A 6,670-nucleotide genomic window follows, 5' to 3' on the forward strand; every position below is an offset into this window, starting at 1 on the left:
ATCTCTGTTTTGGTCAATGGCTCACCATCCGTTGAATTTTGTCCACAAAAAAGGCTAAGACAGGGCGATCCACTTTTCCCTTTCTTGTTTAATGTTGTTACGGAAAGGCTAAACATATTGTTGAGAAGAGCTAAGCAGCTAGGAATCATAAAGGAGTGGTAGTGGGTGATAGGGAGGTTAACATATCTTATCTACAGTTCGCTGACGACACTATTCTATTTTGTGAGGCTGAATGGGTTGAGATTGTGGCTATGAAACGCATTTTGAGATGTTTTGAAGTGATCTCGGGGTTGAAGATAAATTTTCATAAAAGCTTGATTTGTGGTGTGGGAGTGGATGATGGGTTGGTTGAAGAGTTTGCAGCCAAACTCAACTGTCTGAGTCAGAAGCTTCCATTAAAGTATCTTGGGATGCCTCTTGGTGCCAACCCAGGTAGGAAACAAGCCTGGCAGCTAATGCTGGATAGATTTAAAAAGAAATTATCTGGTTAGAAGAGAAGATTGCTTTCTTATGTGGGAAGAGTCACTCTGATTAAATTTGTTTTGTCCTCCTTACCTATATATTATATGTCTTTGTTTAAGATACCCGAGTGTGTTGCTAAAGAAATTGATAAGATTTAAGTTAGATTCCTATGGGGAAGGGATGAAGCTAAAAAGAAGATCCATTTGGTAAAATGGAAAGATGTGCAGCTGAAAAAGAATCAACGGGGTCTTGGAATAAGAGATATTAGAGTGACTAATGAGTGCTTGTTGCTTAAGTGGTAGTGGAGATATGCCTTGGAAGATGAGGCTTTGTGGAAAACTGTGATATGTGCCAAATATGGTGTTTCTGGGGGTCGGTGGTTCCCTACAGTAAATGATCTTGATCATGTTTCTGTTATCTGGAGAGATGTGACTGCTGTTCCCAATTCAAATCCTAGGTTGTATATGTAGCGATCCCGGTTTCGATCCTTCTTTCATGTTTTGCCACTTCAACTGGGTCGTCCAGGAGTCGAGCTGCCCGGTCAGCTCGCGGGGGTCCAGGGGGCAGCGCCCCTTGGCGGGTCCAAGGGCAGCGCTCTGGCGAGATTGAGGGACAGTGCCCCCAAAACAAAAATGCAAAATGCATTCGAAGTTGCTTGTCCGCTCGAGCGGCCGTTTATGTGCTCGAGCGGAGAATGTTTAGTTTAAGAAGTTTGACCTGTTTGCAAAAGTACTGGGTTAGTGTATTTGACGCTCAAGCGGGGCATTCCACGCTCGAGCAGACCATGTTATATCAGTTTGTGAATCTGATATTTCATATCACTTTTTAGTCCTCTCTCTCTCTAAAACTCTCCAGAATTCCAGATCAGGAGTTTCTCTCTTTGATTTCTCTAAATCTATTGAGATTTAGACCTAAGTTCTTCACCAAAGTTGGTTATCATCTCGAGGGTTTCGTTGTGTGCGATAAAGATTGAGTTTCGACACCGTTGATTTTGGGGGTTTCATCTCATTTCTTCTTCAAAACTTGAGGTATGGATTTTCTTAGAGTTATATATATGTTTTTGCAAGATCTAGATGATTTTCGAAATCATCCTTTGATTAGCTTTGAGAAATCGATTGTTGATTTCAAGAAGATGAGTGATTTTGAAAGAGGATTTAATTTCTTTTCCTTTTAAAATAGAAATTGAAGGTTTTGAACCATATTGATTGAAGAAAGATGATTTTGGGGAGATTCTTCTAAATATTTTGGAGATGAATGGTTTTGGTGAGAAAACCTAAAAATTGGGTTTTTTCTTGGAAAGATGTTGAAAATCCTTAGAAGTTGTTGTCATATTTATTTTGTGTACCAAAATAAATGGATGTTTTGAAAATCGTTTATTTATATATAAATGACGAATTTTGTGGGAAAAAAAAATGAGAAATCTTGTTTATTTTGGAAATTGTTGTCAAAATGTTGATTTAGTCTTGAATTGACTAAATTGTTAAAATTGCTCAAAATGTGGGAGTTACGTTATTCTCTTGAATGAATTGGATATAAAAGTATATATATATATATATATATATTCATCTTATGGAATTGTGTTGAAAAGAGGATTGGGAATTTTGATCACAATGGTATATTGTGTGAAACAATTGAATATGGAAGTAATGTTGCATTGCATTATTAAGCATACATTGGCATTTCAATTCATTGGACTATGTTAAGCTTTGGAAATTTGCATTGGGAAAAGAATGTTGAGAAATAGGTTTTCATGAAATGGTTTTGAGGTAAATACGGTGGTAAGTCTTGATAGGTGGTGTAGATGAAATTGTTTAAGTTGGCCTGAGTGTCCTTGGTGAAAGACCAGAAAGTCGCGCGGATAGGTGTCGAGCCTTTCTGTTAATACCGGTAAAAATGACAATTGGTAATACTCGTATAGTCTACTTGCAAACACCGACCTAGGGATTACCAGAATTGTATTTACCACCCCTTTTAATTAAATTGGTAAATTTTGAACAATTGAAGTTGCATAACATCATTGAGCATGATGATTTTCAAAAGATAAAGATGTGTTTTATTTTCAAAAAGGCATGGCATGGAATGCGCATTCATCTCTTGAGACTTGTATAAAATGTATATACTTTGTTAAGGATTTCTTACTAGGCTTTATGCTCATCCTATCGGATTTTTGTGCAGAAAAAGACGTGGTGAATCTGTCTATTTAAGGGCGTGGAAATGTGTGTGTTGAGAGCACTAAAGTTGTCATTTGCTGTGATCCTATTTGTAAGCCAAGGGCTATGTATGTGTGGGTTTGAATAACCATTTTATGTACCAGGCTTAAGCCTTGGAAGATTGTAAACCCTTGGGGGTGCTTATTTGGTTATTTACTTGTTGTTGAATCAAGGTAATATCACATGAGGAACTATTATTATTATGTAATGCAAGTATGGGAAGTTATATTTGGTTTTCCTTTAAGAAAGCCATGATTGTTGCATTATCATTTGGGTTAGAAATTTGGGGCGTTACAGTATAACTTCTTTATGGAAAATGTGGAGATTAGGATTGGTGATGGCAATAGGGTGAAGTTCTGGGATGATGTTTGGAAGGGATCATCAAGCCTTAAATCCCAATTCCCTAGGTTGTACCAGCTGAATCTCTTGTGGAAATAGTACAAATAGATGGTGTTTTAATTTTAGAAGGCCTCTATTTGGTTGGGAAGAAGATGAGATGTTAAGGATGCAAAATATGTTAGGAGCAAGGCCTTGCATTCATCTGAATCAAAAGGACTCAACAAGATAGAAAGCTGAGCAGTCAAGGTTATTTATAGTTGAAGGTGTGTATAACTGGTATAAGCATAGTGTTGGTCTTGTTCTCAGCTCATGAAATCTGGTTTGGCATAACTTTGCCCCTCCTAAGGCTAAATTTATTACTTGGCTTGCATGGAAAGGTAGGCTTAAAACATCTGTCCTCCTTAGTAGTATTGGAGTGTTGTCTGGTTCTGGGATTATGCCCTATATGTTGTGCAAAGCTGAGGTGGAATCTTCTAATCACCTTCTTCTGTCTTGTTCTTTTGTGTGGCATGTTTGGTCTAATATTATGGATTTGTGGGGAATTCAATGGGTGATACCGGGATTTTTTGAAGAGTTGATGCAATGATGGTTGGAGTGGAAGGTCAGGAAAAAGAAAAAGCTAGTTTGGAGAGTGGTTTTCATTTCTTGTGTTTGGTCCTTGTGGACATACAGAAATGATTGCATATATATTCAACAATACTCAACCTGCTGTTGTAGATTTGTGTGAGTTAACAAAAATTAGAGTGGCCATGTGGTTGAAGGATTGGCTGAAGATTGATTGGTTACTACCTCTGTTGCTTCTTTACTTGGCTGGTTGTGGTGTATATTTGTCTGGTCTGGCTCTCCTACTTTGGTTTGCTTTGCTTCTGATTTGGCTTTTGGTTTGCTGTGTTCTGGATCTATTGGAGACAATGTGTTCTAGTTTGCTATGTTGCTGGTTACTTGTGTAATCAGCTACTGCAAATCTGCTATTTTACTCTGGCTGCTGTATAACTTTTGCTTTGTTTATCTTTACTTGTATGATGCTGGGATCTGTGCTAAGGTTGTAGAGGCTATTAGTTGTATCTTGGTTTAGGTTGTGACCAAGATACAACATGTGTGGTGTATATCTGTTTGGTCTCGCTTTTCTATTTTGGTTTGCTTTGCTTGTTGTGTTGTTGGTTACCAGTGTAATCAACTACTGCTAATTTGCTATTCTGCTCTGGCTGCTGTGTGTTCTGCTTTATTTATTTATGCTGGTATGATGCTGGGATCTGTGCTAAGGTTGTAGGGGCTATTAGTTGTATATTGTTGTATTTTAGTTATTTTTTGCTCTGTATATTTGTGTTAGTGTTTGTGATATGTGAAGGATCATCAATGTATGTTAGTACAATAGCCAACAAGCTTATTGAGATTGTGACTAGAAAGGTTGCAGTATTTCCACCATTCGTAGCTATTAGGGACAGAAGCATTTGGCTGGCATTGGAAAAGATAGGCTACTGATAATGGGCAGTACTTACCTTGTGGTGGACTTTGCTGCTATATATTTGGATTGATGTCTTGATCTGTTTTGCTTTTGTCAACTAGTTTTGATTAGGCTGTGCCTGGGAGGGGCTTTGGTGTTTTGAGCTAGGTGAAGCTTGGTTAGGTTGCTTGGAGTTTAGAGCTTCTATCTATTGATGTTCTGCTGTGGAGATTATGCCAGCATAATGAGCACAAGGACTTCAAAATGAGGTTGTTTCTGGGCTGTGTTCTAGTTCTGCATTTTGATCTAAATTGGTGCTCCCTGGTGTGTCCTGCATCAGATGCTGTAGTCTGTCTTTATGGCCCTGTCTGTTGCTCTGCTGAGGTCTTATTCTGCTGGTCTGCTATGCTTAGGTGCTAGCAATGGTTGGTTGGTTGTATTGTCTCAGATGATTGACTAAATGTCTGAGTTGGGTGGCTGTTTTGATGTTGCTCTGGTCTGTACTATTTTCGTTGGTCTCTCACCAACTTTGGGAGTGCTAGCAAATGATAGGATGAGCTTTGTGGTGCCAACCTAGTTGTGATCATTTAGTTCATTGTGATGCTTTTGCACTTCTCTTTTCTTTATTGATGTAATTTGCTCCGTACCTTGTACTTATTTATTCCATCAATAAAGTTTCTTTTTTGCCAATAAAAAAAAACTAAATTATTTCAAAAACTTTTCAATACAAAATAATTCTCAAATACTGGGGGAGGGGGAACCTTATAACCACATAAGCATTATTATAAAAAAAAATAAATAAATAAAAAAACCACCAAACTTTTACATAAGCATTATAAAACTTTTCAATAAATATAATACAAAAAATTAAAAAAAAAAACTTTTACATTATAAATTATCCACAAAAATGTTCGTGGAAAAGTAAAAACCAAACTTATAAGCACATAAGCATCATGCACTAACAAAATGAGTAGTTCTCAAATAATGTACTATTTAAATGACAAAATAAGAACAACTCCAATAATATGTTATTGTTAATCTAACTACTGAGCCCTTTAATTTTTGTCAAAAAAATGATATAGAAAATAATTGATAGTGCTCTATAAAAATTGTGAAACTCCTTTATATAAATACTTACCTTCTTTTTGATTGATTGCTTCAGAAAAACTATTTTGATTATTACTCTTATCCATTATTTGATTTTGTTCAAACTTTCTTCTAGGGTTTAGGGTTTCAAAATAATAAAAAACAATGATGTTAATGATAATGGAGAAGGGTGGATTGGAGTTTTGGAGGGAGGAAGAAGAAGAAGAAAAAGAAGAAATAACTTTGATCGCTTGAGGAAGAAGATACAGAGAATTGAATAGGAATAACTGATTAAGATGTACCATAAGAAAAGAAATTATTTTAATGTTTAATATGTGTTGTTATTATTAGTAAATTCATATTAGGATATAATAAGAATTTAAATTTATGAATTTAAATTGGGCGTATTGAGACATATTTTGGATTCAAATATAATCCCCCCAATAGTATTCACACAAAAATAAATAAATAAATAAATAATATAAATAAATAAAAAAATCATCCAACGGGGAGTATAATGATCTTTTTTAATTGAAAGTAATTATAAATTTGCATTATATTTCATAGTCATTAGATATGTAATAGAAATCTTCTATTACATACATGAAATGGAGAGGAACAAAGTCCCTTTTCAAGTATCTCACACTTTTGTTTTGTTTTATTTTTTAAATTTCTTTTAGCATGTGATGAAATTGGAGACGTCCAATCTAACCCATTGTGGGCTCATATTGGTCCTGTTTCGACAATTCAAACTGTTCATTTTGTGCGGCTTATCAATTATATAATTAATATCAAAAATTAAGTTGATCGGATATTGGTAACCACTAGATCAAATCACATTTCGTTGAAAAAAATAAATGGACTATCTTCAAAATCATGCAATGTCTATATTATTTTAGACAAATATAATCCGACCAAGTAGGTTGCCATGGTCTGATCAATTTGATTTTTGGTATGAATAATATACTTGATAAGTCTTATAAAATGAATTATTTAGATCATTTAAATTGGCCCAATATAGACAAATAGTGGGCCGGATTGGACCTCTTCAATCCGATGAAGGATTGGAAAGGAGCTACTTATGAGCACAATGAAATTGAATGATAAAATTATTAACATAATGAGATTA

The sequence above is a fragment of the Camellia sinensis genome, chromosome 8, assembly GCF_055761805.1.
Source record: "Camellia sinensis isolate YWXY chromosome 8, ASM5576180v1, whole genome shotgun sequence".
In the NCBI taxonomy this organism is placed as follows: Eukaryota; Viridiplantae; Streptophyta; class Magnoliopsida; order Ericales; family Theaceae; genus Camellia; species Camellia sinensis.